Consider the following 19,739-nt stretch of genomic DNA (forward strand, 5'->3'; position numbering starts at 1 on the left):
ATCGAGAATCTGTGGAAAGAACTGAAAACTGCTGTTCACAAATGCTCTCCATCCAACCTCACTGAGCTCGAGCTGTTTTGCAAGGAGGAATGGGAAAAAATTTCAGTCTCTCGATGTGCAAAACTGATAGAGACATACCCCAAGCGACTTACAGCTGTAATCGCAGCAAAAGGTGGCGCTACAAAGTATTAACTTAAGGGGGCTGAATAATTTTGCACGCCCAATTTTTCAGTTTTTGATTTGTTAAAAAAGTTTGAAATATCCAATAAATGTTGTTCCACTTCATGATTGTGTCCCACTTGTTGTTGATTCTTCACAAAAAAATACAGTTTTATATCTTTATGTTTGAAGCCTGAAATGTGGCAAAAGGTCGCAAAGTTCAAGGGGGCCGAATACTCTCGCAAGGCACTGTAAGTGCTCTCTGCCAGGCCATGTTTGTCCCTCCCCTCCTCATCCAACATGTGACCTATATAATATATATGTATATATGTTAATCAAACATAAAAGCCATCCAATACTCGGTATGGCAAGAGTGAAAACAGTGCACTGACATAAGGTAGCATTAGCCATGAAACCACAAACGTGATAGACTTTTGTACTTCCTTATGCATTGTCTGTAGTGCAACAGCTGCAATGCTGAAAGGAGACCAGGTAAAATGTAAAGCAGCTGAATATTAACACGCAGAGTTAGAGATAACCCACTGCCTAGTTTTGCAAAGTAATGTTAGCCATTTCACAGTCAAACCAACATTATTGGTTAGTATGTCTAGTGGTGGATTCAATAAAATGCAGTAGCATATATGTCGTCTTCAATGAAGATGTGGTTCATGCAGTAAGGATATTACTTAAAACAAGTAGGGCTCACTTGAAAAAGGGATATCAATGTCAATGTGACTTCCCTGTTTAAATAAAGAATAAATAAAGTAGAAAGTTGTAGAAATCCCCTTATCTAAATAGGCGGTTCCTCTGGTGAGTTCCTGTGAGACTGACCTAGTCTGCAGTCTACCAGCGAGAACACTGGGAGAGATATGGATAGTCCTGTCGTCTGTCTGGACAGAGAGCCGCTAAGAGTAATTTCCAACCATGGTACGGTACTTGGCCAACGTTCAGGAAAACAACAATTTGACTCAAATCTACAGCTTTACCTTACCATTGTCCTGTCCATCAGACTTGTTGATTTAAAGTCGGGGGGGGGGGGTCATATGGGTGAGTGAGCAAGGCTAGAAAGTAAAATACTATTATCCCCTCTCTCTCTACACCTGCAGCCTTTCACTCAGGCATCCTGTAATTTGCCTCGGGGTGTGGCTGTCCCACTGTCTGCAGAGGAGAGCCTGACAGGTTCACTGTAACAAGCTGTGTCAACAGGAAATTACATTTGAAACAAAGAGGTGTGTCAAGAAGGTGCCACATACATAGAGTAGTAGCTAGCTAACCTTTATGAGGTTATCGGAGTAGAATAGTGTGTGATCTTCCACAATTCAAGACTTTTGAGTTCACCTTGTAAGCAAGTCTAGTCTACACAAGATCAATCAAATGTATTTTTATAAAGCCCTTTTTTATACCAGCCGAGGTCACAAAGTGCCTGTTGTCAGGGTTTTCCTGTGGTGAAGTAGAGGAGGACCAAAACGCAGCGTGGTTATATTGATTCATGTTTAATAAACAGATAAACATGAACACTACAAAACAATAAACGTGGAAAACCAAAAACAGCCCTATCTGGTGCAAAACACAGAGACAGGAACAATCACCCACCAACACACAGTGAAACCCAAGCTACCTAAGTATGATTCTCAATCAGAGACAACTAATAACACCTGCCTCTGATTGAGAACCATACTAGGCCGAAACATAGAAATACCCCAAAACATAGAAAAACAAACATAGACTGCCCACCCAACTCACGCCCTGACCATACTAAATAAATACAAAACAAAGGAAATAAAGGTCAGCACGTGACAGCTGTACAAAAAAATAATTCAGATTTACCATGTAACAGATTAAACATTATTATGTTATCATACAGTTCTCTAACCCACTACCCACTAAAACTGCTCCACTCTCACTAAAATAACAAATGATCTTTAAGTGAATCAAAATGATAATATCTGTCATAAGGCCCCATGCAGTATCAAATCATTTCTGGGTAACAATTAAGTACCTTACTGTAATAGATTTCCATTAACCCCTTACACTCATGGAAATTGACCTATATGAATAGGGACACATATTTCTAACAGAATAACTATAAAAAGCATATGCATGACCATGTTAGCAATTGAAATAGAACACTTGGATATTATGGGGAAATTATCAGACCAAAGGTGAAGACACAACAATCCAAACATCACGCTGTTGATTTTATGTGCATTTCTTTTATGTAGTTTTCACAGCATTTGTTAATAAAGAAATCTGAAAATTCTCTGGATACATTCAATGACATAATAATAATATTCATTGAAATTTGGGAGTATGTGCAAGATAAGAAAAAACTATTACACTGGTTTGAGTGAGAGGTCTAACTGGTGTCTCCAAGTGGTGACACACATCTCTAAACTGTGCACACACCTCTCCAAACTGTGCACAGTTTCTAAGTCATTTCAATGCACTATTATGACTCACAGAAAGAGCCTTCAACTATAAGGTGCTTGTTTTTGCTCTCCTAGCTTTGCCATTGAGGAACCAAAGCAAGCACACTTGTAGTTTTTTTTGGAACCCTGTGTTCCCACCATCACGCAATTACGGTTCATGTTTACGCAATCCAAAAACGTTCAATTATAAATCGCATTATGGGTCATCAAATGATGCCCACCTGATTATTGCCAACATGCTAGCTAAGTTAGCTAGCTAAGTTATAAAATATGATCTTACAGTGTTAGGCTTTCAAAAGGCCCTTTCACACAAACTACTTGTAATTTTGGTGTGCATAGAATGGAGTCATGAATGCATTCAAGTGCATGTTCCGTGGCAAATTTCCTTCACAATCTGATAAACATAGAAGATAGGCTCATTCTAATCAGGACAACCCAGGGTATAAAGCATGCCATCCTCGTAACTGTGGATCAAACATAACAATCATAAACTTTTATATTGTAAATTACATGAGTTTTCAAACATGCAAATGTGAAGTGCACATTTGGACTCATGGGTGTGTGGTTTGTTTTTATGACATGAAGTATTTATTATAATCCTTAACGTCTGATCTTTCAGAACACATCGACTCCTCTCGATGTACAGCATTTCCTTCACTCAGACACCAATAATGTGCAAAGGTAGCCCAATTATTAGGATACAATAGTATGTAGACACCCCTTCAAATGAGTGGATTCTGCCATTTCAGCCACACCTGTTGCTGACAGGTGTATAAAATTGAGCACACAGCCATGCAATCTCCATGAACAAACAGTGACAGTAGAATGGCCTTACTGAAGAGCTGAATGCCACCTTTCCAACAAGTCAGTTCATCAAATTTCTGCCCTGCTATAGGTTCCCCTAATTTCTCCTAACTGTAGATTGTCCCTGTCCATCTGCTCATTTGAATTCAATGCTGTCACTTGTCCACTCAAGCTTAACATTGTTGTCATCTATCGGCCAACCAGGTGCCCTTGGAGAGTTCCTCAATGAGCTTGACACGTTGATAAGCTAATTTCCTGACGACGGCTTACCACTCGTCGTACTTGATGACTTCAACCTCCTGACGTCTGCCTTCGATTAATTTATCCCCTCTTTGCCTCACCCTTTCCCAATCCCCTTCAACTCACAAAGCAGGCAATACGCTTGACCTCTTCTTTACTAGAGGCTGTTCGCCTACTAATTTCACGGCAACCCCCCTCCAGGTCTCTCATCATTACTTTGTTTCCTTTACTGTCTCCCTTCCTCCAACCCTAGCCACTCAGCCCCTACCCAGATGGTCATGTGCCGTTGCAATCTACGCTCTCCCATTACTCTCTCCTCTTCCATCCTATCATCTCTTCCTTCTGCTAAATCCCTCTCCCTCAGGTCCTGATTCTGACTCTTTGACCCTACTCTCCTTGGATTGTATCCACATTGTTGGATTGTATCCTACTACCAGGTGACATGGAGAGGATCTGTCTGCAGCAAACTCTCACTTACTGGTGTCCCCAGGGCTCGGTTCTAGGCCCTCTCCTCTTCTCTCTGTACACTAAGTCACTCTGCTCTGTCATATCCTCACATGGTCTCTCCTATCAATACTATGAGGATGATACTCAACTACTTTTATCCTTCCCCACTTCTGTCACCCAGTTAGCGAATTGCAATTCTGTGTGCCTGGCAGATATCTCAGCTTGGATGTTGGCCCACCACCTCAACCTAGACAAGATGGAGCTGCTCTTCGTGTTGTGTTAAGTAAAAAATAAAAGTAACAAATAATTAAACAGCAGCAGTAAAATAACAATAGCGATGCTATATACATGGCGTACCGGTACAGAGTCAATGTGCTAGGGCACCGGTTAGTCGAGGTAATTGAGGTAATATGTACATGTAGGTAGAGTTAAAGTGACTATGCATAGATAATTAACAGAGAGTAGCAGCAGCGTAAAAGACGGGGGTCAACACAAATAGTCTGGGTGCCATTTGATTAGCTGTTCAGGAGTCTTATGGCTTGGGGGTAGAAGCTGTTAAGAAGTCTTTTGGACCTAGACTTGGCGCTCCGGTACCACTTGCCGTGTGGTGGCAGAGAGAACAGTCTGCGACTTGTGTGGCTGGAGTCTTTGACAATTTTTATTTTAGGGCCTTCCTCTGACCCCACCTGGTAGAGTGGTCCTGGATGGCAGGAAGCTTGGCTCCAGTGATGCACTGGGCCGTACACACTACCCTCTGTAGTGCCTTGCGGTCAGAGGCCGAGCAGTTATCATACTAGGCAGTGAATCAACCAGTCAGGATGTTCTCGATGGTACAGCTGTATAACATTTTGAGGATCTGAGGACCCATGCCAAATCTTTTCAGTCTCCTGAGGGGGAATAGGATTGCTCGTGCCCTCTTCATGACTGTCTGGCGGTGTTTGGACCATGATAGTTTGTCGTTGATGTGGACACCAAGGAACTAGAAGCTCTCAACATGCTCCACTACTGCCCCATCGATGAGAATAGGGGCGTGCTCAGTCCTCATTTTCCTGTAGTCCACAATCATCTCCTTTGTCTTGATCACGTTGAGGGAGAGGTTGTTGTCCTGGCACCACACGGCCAGGTCTCTGTTCTCCGCCCTATAGGCTGTGGTAGGGCGGGGCTCCCGTCCATTGCAAGACCATGGCGCTTGTCTACAGAGCAGCAAGAGGAGCTGCCCCGCCCTACCTTCAGTCTATGTTCAAACCCTACACCACAACCCGAGCACTCTGTTCTGCCCTCTGTTCTGCCACCTCCGGTCTCTTGACCCTCCCACCCCTCAGCTCCCGCTCAGCCCAGTCCAATTTCCGTGCATCCCAATGGTGGAACCAGCAATCCCTGAAGCTAGGACAGCAGAGTCCCTACCCATCTTCCGAAAGCACCTGAAACCCTACCTCTTCAAAGAGTTGCTTAATAACCCCCCTCCAACAAAAAAACAACTCTCCTGACTCCCCCCTTTCTGACTCTAACTTTGCTGATAGCTACTTTATTGAGGAACATTGTACATACTATGCCTGTGATATGTAGCTTTCTTAAGATTAAATCACTAACTGTGAATTGCTCTCGATAAGAGCATCTGCTAAGTGACTAAAATGTAAATGTCACAAAGGAAAGCCGAAACTCCCACCCATGCAAACCTGCTAGTTAGAAGGCACTGTGTAGATTGTATTTTCAACCAGCAACTACCAAGAAATAAAGCTGATAAAAATGTTAGTTAGTTCATCAGCTGCTGTATAATATGATATGAAACACAGGAAAACTTAATTTTGACTGCACTGGGCCTTTAAGGTTATTTTGCAAGAATCATTCATTTCTCCTTAGCGCATGTAAACCCATAACAACACAAGAAAAGTCAGACAAGGCTGAGGCGGAACTAGAAGTCTTGAGTCCAACTGTGAAGCAACGCTAGTCAACAACAATACCACTGCTCCTATGTCATCATATTACAACCAGCATTTGCAGGGTTAAACCCATCTTCTTGACACATCAGGACTTCTAGCTGGATAGGAGAAAAATGAGGGGGAGCAGTGTGAAACACAAAAGCACAGAGGGAAGAGAGAGCAGACCATTTAAGACGACGAATGGTGAAGACTAGAGACCGGACCCGTTCACACAGCAGCAAACTTCTGATCTCTCCTCATGTGCCACAAAGACGTACAGTAGCATCACCTTTCCTGAAAGACAGTGAGCCTCATAACAAGATTGTTACCCAGCTGGTCTTACCTTCTCTTAACTGCCTCCTAAGTTGCCTCCACTGCCAAACAGCGATCAAAGTGACAACATGTCCTACAACCACCAGGGTTGGGAACACGTTTCCAGGGGGGCTTGCTGACATCAGGCCTTGGACAGAGTGAGAAATTGCAGGCTCCAGGGATAAGTGGGAGGGCCTAGGGTGAAATGTGATGGGGGAGTGTAGGACGGGGAGGTCAGCCAGGGGTGTGGTGACACCGTCACGGACTTTAAATGAAAGAGGCAGCCAACTTTCGCGACTTACGAGAGAGCAGAGCAAAATAGCAGCCCTTCCACCTTTTTTCTCTCAGTCCGATTCAGACTGCTGGCAAAAGTGGCTGAGCTCCCTCCCTTTCGCTCTTTTCCTCTCACCATTCCTTCCTTCACAATCTCTGGTCTCTGCTTCTTGTTCGTACACTCATACCTACATTCTTCTCTTCTTCATTTAGCCTGGTACATTTAAGTCTATTCACGTTAGCTTTCAGGAAACAAAGTAAAAACTCCTCATATAGTTAGAATAGTTTCCTCATCTTCTGTTTGCTATTCATACACCAACTGGTTTGCTTTGTTTCCAGTCAAGGGCTGTCTCACCGCAGCCTATCTGGCAGCAGTTAATAATACATGAGACCTTTTTTTGTAACGCACACACTTAGGCCAGCCCTGATAAGGAAAGTAAGTGCAAAGCATTGAGATTGAGATGTAACCCTGTCATGCTCATAATTATTCAACACAGGTTTCTCCTCACAAACCTCTAGTAGTAAGCTACTCATTATTTCCCACCTTCCCCATGAGTCATGAAAAAAGGATCCTACTTTTTACACTATTTATACAAAACTATGTGGACACCTCTTAAAATGTGTGGATTTGGCTAGTTCAGTCCCACCCGTTGCTGTCAGGTGTATAAAATCGAGCATGCCACCATGCAATCTCCATAGACAAACATTGTCAGTAGAATGGCCATACAGAAGAGCTCAGTGACTTTCAACGTGGCACCATCATAGGATGCCACCTTTCCAACAAGACATGTCGTCAAATTTCTGCCCTGCTAGAGCTGCCCCGATCAACTGTAAGTGCTGCTATTGTGAAGTAAAAACATCTCGGAGCAACAACCACTCAGTCGTGAAGTCGTAGTCCAAATAAGCTCACAGAACGGGACCGTCATGTACTGAAGCGTGTACAAATCATCTGTCCTCAGTTGCAACAGTCATTACCGAGTTCAAAACTGCCTCTGGAAGCAACGTCCGCACAATAACTGTTTGTGGGGAGCTTCATAAAATGCGTTTCTATGGCCGAGCAGCCACACACAGGGCTTGAACATCAGTGCTCGACCTCACTAATACTCGTGGCAGAATGGAAGCAATGTTCCAACATCTTTTGGAAAGTCTTCCCAGAAGAGTGGAGGCTAGCAGAAGTGAATAGTGTTTATAGCAGCAAAAGGGGGACCAACTCCATATTAATGCCCATGATTCTGGAATGAGATGTTCGTTGAGCAGGCGTCCACATATTTTTGGTAATGTAGTGTATCATAGAGATCATGTGATGATGCTGTCTTTGCAGAGCCCCACAATGCATAAGTCCTCCGAGTGTATTCCCCATCATTTCGCTACACTCGCATTAACATCTGCTAACCATGTGTATGTGACAAATAAAATTTGATCACTAAAGAAATCATGACTTGTCACTCTTCCCAAAGCCACGGAAGAGGCAAGAGTGTTGCTTCCAGTGTTTTCTGTAAGCAAAACGCAGTGAGGTGAACTTTAGATGGGGCAGAGAGTGTCACTTACAACTCAAATGACACATGGTAACCCAACACCACAATCAGTGTCTCTGCTCCCATAGAGGAAGAAGGACCATGCCAAACGCACCGGCAGATCACAAGTCGCCTACGGCACAGTCAATGACAATTTATATATGGTAGACAATCTACAGAGGTACGTAGGCTACAAACATACAGTATGATCTAACTGAATTAGTAAGCATGCCCAGTAGCCTCTGCCAAAGGAGCAAAGCAACACACAGGCACACTTCTATCAACCTACCAGGCATGATCATCTATAGAAGATTGTAAGAGGGATATTTATTCTAAGAGAAGCAGCTCTTCAGGATGTCAAATAGAGCTGTGTTCGAATACTGATACTAACCGCACTAACCGTACTATTTGTGACGTAGTGGACACTATTTCCGTGATTTTAGGGCCCATAATACAATTCTTCAAAAAATGGTTGTAGCTTCACAACGTTTTCAGTTTTGAAGAAAATCCGAAAAGCCGAAATCCGAGAAAGCAGATACAAATTCATTGCTTTAACTAATTATGACAAATGTTAAGAAAATGTTGAGCAATGTAATAAAGTATGGACTTTTATATAAGTTACATTACACATTATGTTGGCAGACAATTTGTTAGCTACACTATCTTTACGAACCACATAGCATACAGCAGTATGTACCGGATGTTTGCTAGCTACCTAAAGTTAGTTGGCTATTAATACATCAAACTTGCCAGTATATTATATGCTATCTAACTAACTACCCAACTGTGTGTTCATAAACGCTCTGGGCGTTCCTAAATTAAGAGCTTTGTCAGATTGTCTGTTTGTAAATTTGGAGCGTTCCGCTCTGAACCATTGCGCACACTGGATTCTCTGGCCGTGGAGTAGGGTTGATCCGAGTGTTCTGTCCTCCCAATAGCAGTCAAGCACCCAAGCTAACTGGATAACGTTGGCTAGCTTACTTGCTACTTGCAGACACAACTAAGAGAACACCTCACTGACCATTTTAATCGCCCTAGCAGAACTGGTTAGGCTGTTTTCATGTTATCCAGAGTGTTGGTGACTGTAAATGTGCTGATGGCAAAAGTTTTATCATGCTTCTTTGCTGATGTTTACTGACACGGCCATATTCAACAGGTGTTGAGCGTTTGTAAATTCGTAATTTATTCTGCGCTCTTGCACACTCAGACGAGAGTGCTCTGAAATCGGAGTAGATAGCCAGAGTGAATTTACGAACACAACCTATTGACTTGATTATTCATGTCATTCTTAGCTTAGCTAAGTGGTATAGTCGTTGTGAGTTCCAAATGGACATTGTTAATGAAGTTGTAAGATGTCTAGCTAGTAATTTGTTATGCTAACAAGCAAGCAAGAAGTTGAATAGCAACATCATCAACTTCCAGTAAGACAGGCGAAGCGCTAGTACGCTCAACTGACAGTATACTGTTTGTTTACAGGTAGTAAACACACTCATTAAGTATGTAGTATACATTATGTTATTATGGGTGTTCCAACAAAGCTCTGGTCTGAAGAAACAGAGGTGGTTTCTCGCTTATCTCTGTCTGATAGCTCAATTATGAGGGGTATCCCTTTTACACTATTTTGAGGGGTGCCTGTTTTATCCCTGCAGGTAAATGTCAACCAAAACCCTGGTGACCAAAACAATTGTCCAGGGGATATGGAGAAGGCTTATGCATTACAGTTAAAATTGGACACTGAATGGTCAATATGGTCATTATGACAGGGTTAGAATCAGACAGAGCAAAAGAGATGTCTAGCTTTCTGATGTCACATCACCACTCCTCCATATGGCTGGAGTCTGCCCCCATCTTTAATACATTTCCTACAGCTAGCTGGAAACTGTACCAACATTTTTTCTGCAGGCTTTCGAAAACATAAATTGAGGAGTCACCTTAAGCTTGAGAGGAATAGGAGATGGAGTGGAAGAATGCAGTGCTGAGGCAGAGGGCTCATTGTGAGGACGACTGACTAGCTATTACTCTGAACTGTGTGTGGTGAGCTTTGGGGTGCCTAGACCTGCAGAGGCATCACCCTAGTGGGTGCCACACATTGTGAAGGAGGATAACTCCAGTGGTTACATGACAGGCTGGTTCTCAGAGTAGCCCTCTACAAGGTCATCAACAGACTCCCTTTCCATCCACCATCTCCCTGACCACCTTCATCTGATCCAGCCATGAACTGACCTTCTCCATTTTTGGAGGATGCATGCACTCAAAGGCTCTATTGGTTGACCTAGCTAGCTTTTTAAGTGCTTTGAGATTTATTTATGTTACGCAAACACTGTAGAAGTTGAATAAATTGATATTTATAATTACTTTTAAACAGCTTGGACCAGAGTGATTCGCAAGACATATGGCACAACAGGCCTCAAATATTATCGCTTATACTTTGTATTTATAATACAAATAGAACAATTGAAGTAAGTGAGAAAGTAATCACATAAATCAAATTATGTTATAGTTACTTTAGGTTATATTTACATAGACTACCTGCTCAGATGTCACTTCCTAGACTATATCAATACCTTATTGAACTTGACATCTTTCTAAAACATACGATTGCTTAACCAACTAAACAAAATATTTCAGCTACCTTTAAATCACCTAAATCATCATTACTTCTTGCAGTAAAATATGTTGTTTCAGTTGGGAGGGCAAAGGCCAAAGATAGCATCATGCATCACCAGGGAATGGATAACACATTCCTACAGTACCAGTGTATCCCTCACAAAAGCGCTAACAGTGCTTCACTGCCAATCATCATCCTTTATTCAACATACTCTACAAAATAATTTTCCAACCTACCGTCAGATCGACCGACACTCAGACACCATATGTCCAATTCACTGTGGTCCATCTTTTAGACAAAATACTGACTAACACCCGCTGCAATGTATGCTGATCAAAGCCAGAGGATTGGGAGACAAAGCATGGAAAACATGATTTTTTTCAGCCCAGCTACCCCAACAAAGGTCTCTCTGTTTGGAGATGGGAATCTCGAGCAATGCTATGATTATGAACCCAAGTCGAATAACAGTACTTGATCAATTATCACCAGCGCAATGGATCTCTTGTACAATACAATATTACAATACAATATTGTGACAATATTCACATGTCAACAAAAGCAAATGACAATGTACTGCAAATGTTTGTCATGCAAGATCACTCTACAGTACACTGTCCCATAACACCCTAGAGCAGCTGACTGCCATTGGAGGAGAGGGGTCAGGGAGTAGCCACTCAGAGGAGTTCACCCAGGCTCACACCCCCTGGATTTAGCCTAGCTCTGGGGAACCTGAACCCAGCGAGTACCTGACTGTGTGAGTTGGAGGGAGCCTGCCCTACAAATATTGGTCTTGACTATAAGGTTTGAGCTACAACTCTGCTTCACAGTCTTATTGTCAAGATAAATCAGTAAATCCAAATATGTAGAATGTAGGCTATAGATTGTTGACTAACAATTTATTGACCATAAATCTGAACTTTCACCAGTGACCACTAGTTTACCACAGAATCACTATCAAAGTCAAATGAAATATAAATAAATATGAACCATTTGTCACAGGTATGAAATGTAGAGATGGAATGCCACTACTGTTATCTGATACACTGGCAGCATTAGATCCCAGCTTTATCAATGTAAATCTAATGCTGACACATCTTGGTAAGAATACTGTACTGTACTGTACCAGTAGTTAAAATGTCCTACCTCGGCCCTGTTGAATCAGATCTTCCATGAAGGATCTACCATTATCAACCTCCATAATTGCGTTTTGTTTTACCCTATTCACAATAATAGAAAAAACGTTTAAATAAGCATCTACCACTAGCTACTAGAATCTAGTCTGTTTGCATTTATTCTATTTTAATACGTCCAGCAGCAACAGCTTGGGCTGAAACAGGGAGTAAAGGCCAGATTTAAGGTGGCAGCTGCCACATGTTCTTATCTGAGCTCGATTATGTAGGAGCCGAGGCTTCTCCCCATTCAGCAGGAAAAAGGGAAGGAAAAGCTGAGTACTCCCTTTTTGGACTCTCATTTGCTGATTCATTTATCAGCCTGCAGAGAATGGAAAGTTCTCAGGCTGCATGGGTGTAGAAGTCTGAAACAGGCCATGTGGTTTCATGTGTTTTGGTGGAGTTTAAAATGGTGACTGGTGGTGAGAAGGAACTGTGGTTGTAAGAAACAAACATCTAATAAAGCAAAGATAAATGAGATTGTTTATTTTCTGTAAATAAATAAAATGTCAATGAATCTTGCTTTTGCTAATTATAAAAAGTAATTTTGAGCTTGCTGAGCTGATTTCAGTTGAGATTAGAGATTTATTTAAAAGTCCGTTGCATTCAAAAACATGATTTTACTGTGTTTTATATATATTTTCACACTATGTAGTTGGAATAAAACTGTGAAAATGATGATAATTCCCTCAATTAGCTAGCTGCACTTTTTGTGAATTTTGAAGCATTTATGATATGTTTTCTTTTAAATCACAAAAAGCACATAAAAGGCTTCATAATTCATTATGGTCATGTTTATTTATTTATTTTTTATTTATTTTTTATTTTTTATTACTCTATTTATTTTATGTTAACAGTTAACTGCCTGCTTTTATTTCATAGAACAAACTGTTTAAGATCTCCTAAGCCTGTATTAACCTCAGACCTTATTTTTGGCATTTATCCCAAAATACTATTCTTTCCCCATTCATTTTCCCCTTAGGAATTGCTGAACGAACCAGAGGTAACTAATTTCCAGTTTTTAGGACTACCAACTGACGAGCTCTATTGGATCTTTAATCAGACTCACTTTGACTTCATATAGTGCTCCAAGAGATTTTCTCTTGCTTACGTCCATACCAGATCTCGTCAGATCTCAGAAGCTAAGCAGGGTTGGGCCTGACTAGTACTTGGATGGGAGACTGCCTGAGAAGACCAGGTGCTGTAAAGCTTTTTGTCCACTAGGGGGTGGTCTTGAACCATTTCATCAGCAACACAGCCTTCTGGTATTCATTTGATACTGAATGTTTCTTTGACTAAATGCATCTTGCATGGGCTAGTCTCCCCGGTCCTATTAATAGAATCATTGATCCTTTTGTTATCAGGGAGCAACTGCCTTTAAACTGTGCATCTTTGAGTTACCCCAGTGATCTTACTGTACTGTACATTCAGTGTGACTGAAAGATCCACAGGCCAGGATTGAAAGAATCAGCCATACCTTTTCATTTTATTTTATCTTTATCTAACTAGGCAAGTCAGTTAAGAACAAATTCTTATTTACAATGATGTGACAGATGAAAATCTGTTAGAAACTTAGAAAGAGGGGGAATATAATAGTAACTACTATGATTGGTTGCTAATATGACTGGGATTGTGCCGTTGGCTTCTGGACAATGAAAGAAAGTTGATATGAAAACCAACAGAACAGGAGAGAAAGGCTGGTTAATGGCATGGGGCCATCTTTATAAAATAATTGCCTCCACTTTTCTATGGATAGATTTTCTAAGGGCTACTTTGAAGCAAGGTAAGATGTGCCTCATTATTTGAAGTAAAGTAAAATGTTCAGGTTTCAAACAATTATGCTGCGTCAAACTCGCATTGCAAAGTAGTGGGTGACTCGCTGATAGTCAAAGGTAGTCAGTCTATAGTATGGAGCGAGATAGCTGCCAAAATGTTGAACATACATATCGTTAGTGTCACGCCCTGTTCTGTTTCACCTGTTCCCGTGACTGTCTCCACCCCCTCCAGGTGTCGCTTATTTTCCCCAGTGTATTTATCCCTGTGTTTCCTGTCTCTCTGTGCCAGTTCATCTTGTATGTTTAGTCAAGTCAACCAGCGTGTTTCTCCCCGTAAGCCTTTTGCTATTCTCTTTTTCTAGTCCTCCAGGTTTTGACCTTTGCCTGTTTCTGGACTTTGTACCCGCCTGCCTGACCATTCTGCCTCCCTTGACCACGAGCCTGTCTGCCACTCTGTACCTCCTGGACTCTGATCTGGTTTTGACTTTTTTGCCTGTCCACAACCATTCTCTTGCCTACCCCTTTGGATGATTAAACATTGTAAGACTCCAAACATCTGCCTCCTGTGTCTGCATTTGGATCTCGCCTTGATTAGTTAGGATCGTAAGAAAAGCCAATGCGTGAAACATGAAATGTAAATGTTAATTATGTCTGTAAATGTACTACGTTACAACTATGAATTAACATTTTACACATTCAATTCCTACTTTATGTCTAACTTTACTCGGTTACAAACCTTTGTCAGTAATGTGGCATCTGCAAAGGACAAGAACCGAACGTAGCTAGTCAATCAAGCAACTCTAGCCGAGACTTTAGTTGTTTGCAGCTTCTGGTTTAATTTCCAAAATAAAAGTCTAGAGCTGGTTTTAGAATAACAACGACGTTACACCAGTAGATGGCGTACTATAGGCTTGGGCCATCAGCAAATGACTCTTGTGAGAACGAAAGACCCAGAAGAGCCTTGTCTAGAATAACTGCCTAAGCAAAGTAGAAAGTACTGCAAAGTAGAAAGTAAATATGATTTAGGCCTATTCCACTCTCTAAATATGCTGTTGTGTATAATTCAATGGTCATATAATTGCATAATACATTTTTATAGCTGTGTGGGGCTACTGTGGTGATCATGTAACCTAATGAATCAAACCTTTTCTAGTATTTGGGAGCACGGACTGTGGGCCTTATACAGCGGGGCAAAAAAGTATTTAGTCAGCCACCAATTGTGCAAGTTCTACCACATAAAAAGATGAGAGAGGCCTGTAAAAATACTTATTTTCCACCATAATTTGCAAATAAATTCATAAAAAATCCTACAATGTGATTTTCTGGATTTCTTCTTCTAATTTTGTCTGTCATAGTTGAAGTGTACCTATGATGAAAATTTACAGGCCTCTCTCATCTTTTTAAGTGGGAGAACTTGCACAATTGGTGGCTGACTAAATACTTTTTTTGCCCCAATGTATTAGGCATTTTGACTGTTGTATTTGTGAATTCCACTCTGTATGTAGGCTTGTTATGGCCATTTTAGTTGCACAACCCCCATCACACAGAGGCTATATCAATATTAATAAATGAGACAAAACTAAATATTGATTAAGTCTTGGCTATAACCTGTCCCAAGCGAGATAGTCTTGACCATTTGGGACCCCTTGGCTATCTATAGCCTATTCTTATTGCCAGATCTGTTTTCCCTATCAGCCACTGCAGGTGCTTCTTCAACTATTTTGTTTAAAATGTATTTAGAGGCCTGTGAGCTAGGGTCTCTTTTTAAGTGGAGCAGGGTAACCTAGTGGTTAGAGCGTTGGACTAGTAACCGGAAGGTTGCAAGTTCAAACCCCCGAGCTGACAAGGTACAAATCTGTCGTTCTGCCCCTGAACAGGCAGTTAACCCACTTTTCCTAGGCTGTCATTGAAAATAAGAATTTGTTCTTAACTGACTTGCCTGGTTAAATAAAGATATAAAAATAAAAACAGTTATAAAACACGAATATAGTTCTAGAATTAGTCTGCTCGACACCAGTACCCAAAATGATATTCTAAATTGCAATGTCTACAAGTTGAAGGCCTATTATTTATTTGTGTAGGCCTAAATTAAACATTGAATTATTAAAGCGATAAAACTGGAGAATTTACATCATTTTGAATACACACATGGATTTCAATAAACAAATGGATAAGACTGTTCTATTCTCTTTGATTTAGTTCCTATTGCAACTCAGACAAATGACTGAATGGATGACATACTGACTGACTGAACTGAATGAAGGATGAATTAAATGTTCAAATATGTTGGAATGACGAGATGCATGCTCTGCACTTTATTTGGCTAGTAGGCAAATAGGCCTACAGTACATGGTGCTGTGGTGCTGCATGGAGATCACAAGCTCTTTAAATGGGCAGCAGTGTTGCGATGGAGGGAATAGCCTATACGGAGACTACCTAAGACCACTGCAACAGAGTTATTGTAAATTGTCGGAATAAACTTATGCCAGACAGCCTACGTTTAACCTCTCCCTTGTTTATTTCAAAGTGCATATGTGACTCGTTTCAGGAAACTAGGCGTATGTTGCAGGTTACTACTTCACAGATTCACCAAACATCTATTATTATTCTATGTTTCATTATTCCTGGTATATACTACTGGGTATGATTGCAGACAAAGCATGGTTCAATATTGAATTGGTCATATTTTGATAAGGTGTATGCATGGGGATGTCCACATCACCCAGAGATATGTTCATGCTGTAGAGATACACTTAGCGGACTGAAACTTCCCTGTTGTAGGCATAATACAGCTAGTGCTATCTAGGCTTGTGCTGTCAAACAAATCCATTACATTGGCTACCAAGCTACCTAAATGTGAAGTAAACTCAACTGAGGAGTAAAAGAGAATGGAGACATTTAACTAGAAAACGTGCAGGATACCTCTTTCCGGTTTCCCTAACATCTGTGTTTTTTTATTCTGTGTTAGCATAGCACTCATCACAGGCAGATTTGTGTACGTTTTTTTTGTTGGTAAGATGAAACTGCCAAAACTCTAAAATGCATTATTGTATGTCAGAATTTGGGGTCTCCCGAGTAGCGCAGCGGTCTAAAGCACTGCATCACAGTGCTAGAGGCATCACTACAGACCCCGGTTCGACCTCAGGCTGTATCACAACCGGCCGTGATCAGGAGTCCCATAGGGCGGCATAAAATTGGCCCAGCATCGTCCGGGTTGGACCGGCGTAGGCTGTCATTGTAAATAAGAATTTGTTCTTAACTGACTTTTGAATAAATTAAAATAGCAGCAAGATTTGTTCAAGTCTAAAATGTTGATCGGTTATCGTAACCTGGTCTTTGTATGTTCACAGATTAAATGTCACATTTATGTTTCATGTTCCAGAGCGTTTGTTCTTACGATCATAACAATTTACGTAAGGATTTGTGTATGTACATTCAACCTTTTGGCAGGTATCTCCCTCAATACTATAGCCTATGCTTGGGTAGGCCTACAGTTGTCCAATCGTCCAACATCAGTTGATTGACGCCATTTCTAGTCACAACTTGCAGGCTTGTTTATGTGTGCTGTGCGTTTTGTTGCCAACCTTACTTTGCCACCTGACAACTTTACGGTTTTTACTTTTTAATTACTGTTTATATTTTTGGTTTCTCCCTCACTCAACTTTTTTTCACTCAACTTTTTCACTCCCGACGCTTTATCTGGACATCGTTCGTCAGGACCTCCAACAGCCGAAGCTAAGTAGTAACATTAACATGATGCCTTCTAATTGCAGTCGCTGTACTCATAATATACTGGAGAACGATCGCCTTACGGCGAGGATAGCTGTGCTGCAAGCCCAGCTTCAGACGCAATCGTTAGGCAAGGGTAATTTCAGTGTAGGAAAGGATGGAACAGCGTCTGTGCCACCAGTAAGTACAAATAGTAACGTTAGTATAAATCCCCTCGCACGGTCCCCGCAGCCGGACAACATTCTCACGGTTTCTGGAAGGAAATGCTGTAGGAATGCTCAACCGGTGTCGCTCATTCAACCGATAGAAACTTTCAACCATTCTTCCCCATTAAGCAACAAGTCGGAGTCAGAGGCCGAGCCTTCTGTGGTCTCACCTCCTCCCGTTACGGGGTCTGAGACGCTGAAGCTTCCCACCATTAGCTCTGACAAATTGAAAACTCTAGTCATTGGTGACTCCATTACCCACAGTATTAGACTTAAAACGAATCATCCAGCGATCATACACTGTTTACCAGGGTGCAGGGCTACCGACGTTACGGCTAATCTGAAGATGGCGCTGGCTAAAGCTAAAGCTGGCAAGTGTAGAGAGTATAGGGATATTGTTATCCACGTCAGCACCAACGATGTTAGGATGAAACAGTCAGAGATCACCAAGCGCAACTTTAGCGTGTAAATCAGCTAGAAAGATGTCGGCATCGAGTAATTGTCTCTGGCCCCTTCCCAGTTAGGGGGAGTGATAAGCTCTACAGCAGAGTCTCACAACTCCATCGCTGGTTGAACTGTTTTCTGCTCCTTCCAAAAAATAGAATTTGTAGATAATTGGCCCTCTTTCTGGGACTCACCCACAAACAGGACCAAGCCTGACCTGCTGAGGAGTGACGGACTCCATCCTAGCTGGAGGGGTGCTCTCATCTTATCTACCAACATAGACAGGGCTCTAACTCCTCTAGCTCCACAATGAAATAGGGTGAAGGCCAGGCAGCAGGCTGTTAGCCGGCCTGCCAGCATATTGGAGTCTGCAACTAGCACAGTCAGTGTAGTCAGCTCAGCTATCCCCATTGAGACTGTGTCTGTGCCTCGACCTAAAGTTGGGCAAAACTAAACATGGCGGTGTTCGCCTTAGCAATCTCACTAGGATAAAGACCTACTCCAATTCCTGTCATTATTGAAAGAGATCGTGATACATCACATCTCAAAATAGGGCTACTTAATGTTAGATCCCTTACTTCAAAGGCAATTATAGTCAATGAACAAATCACTGATCATAATCTTGATGTGATTGGCCTGACTGAAACATGGCTTATCGAAGCAGTATCGAAGAGCCCTTACTTACTGCTGCTCGATCATCCTATTTTTCCAACTTAATTTAGGAAAATAAGAACAATCCGAAATTCCTTTTTGATACTGTCGCAAAGCTAACTAAAAATAAGCATTCCCCAAGAAAGGATGGCTTTCACAGCAGTAATAAATTTATGAACTTCTTTGAGGAAAAGATCATGATTATTAGAAAGCAAATTACGGAATCCTCTTTAAATCTGCGTATTCCTTCAAAGCTCAGTTGTCTTGAGTCTGCACAACTCAAGTGTTTTAGTACTATATCTCTTGACACAATGATGAAAATAATCATGGCCTCTAAACCTTCAAGCTGCATAATGGACCCTATTCCAACTAATCTACTGAAAGAGCTGCTTCCTGTGCTTGGCCCTCCTATGTTGAACATAGGCTTTCTATCCACCGGATGTGTATCAAACTCACTGAAAGTGGCAGTAATAAAGCCTCTCTTGAAAAAGCCAAACCTTGACCCAGAAAATATAAAAAACGATCGGCCTATATCAAATCGTCCATTCCTCTCAAAAAATGTAGAAAAGGCTGTGCGCAGCAACTCACTGCCTTCCTGAAGACAAACAATGTATACGAAATGCTTCAGTCTGGTTTTAGACCCCATCATAGCACTGAGACTGCACTTGTGAAGGTCGTAAATTACCTTTTAATGGCATCAGACCGAGGCTCTGCATCTGTCCTTGTGCTCTTAGACCTGAGTGCTGCTTTTGATACCATCGATCACCACATTCTTTTGGAGAGATTGGCAATCCAAATTGGTCTACACGGACAAGTTCTGTCCTGGTTGAGATCTTATCTGTCGGAAAGATATCAGTTTGTCTCTGTGAATGGTTTGTCCTCTGACAAATCAACTGTACATTTCAGTGTTCCTCAATGTTCCGTTTTAGGACCACTAAAGTTTTCACTATATATTTGACCTCTTGGGGATGTTATTCGAAAACATAATGTTAACTTTCACTGCTATGCGGATGACACACAGCTGTACATTTCAATGAAACATGGTGAAGCCCCAAATTGC

The 19,739-nt window shown here is 41.5% G+C and overlaps 1 pseudogene; it reads right to left on the reverse strand.

Moving 5' to 3' along the window:
- LOC135550152 (plectin-like) overlaps nt 1-6,845 on the reverse strand; it is a 111,149-nt pseudogene extending 104,304 nt beyond the window's left edge.
- Between the last annotated feature and the right edge of the window lie 12,894 nt (nt 6,846-19,739).

This window comes from Oncorhynchus masou, chromosome 12 (assembly GCF_036934945.1).
Source record: "Oncorhynchus masou masou isolate Uvic2021 chromosome 12, UVic_Omas_1.1, whole genome shotgun sequence".
In the NCBI taxonomy this organism is placed as follows: domain Eukaryota; kingdom Metazoa; phylum Chordata; class Actinopteri; order Salmoniformes; family Salmonidae; genus Oncorhynchus; species Oncorhynchus masou.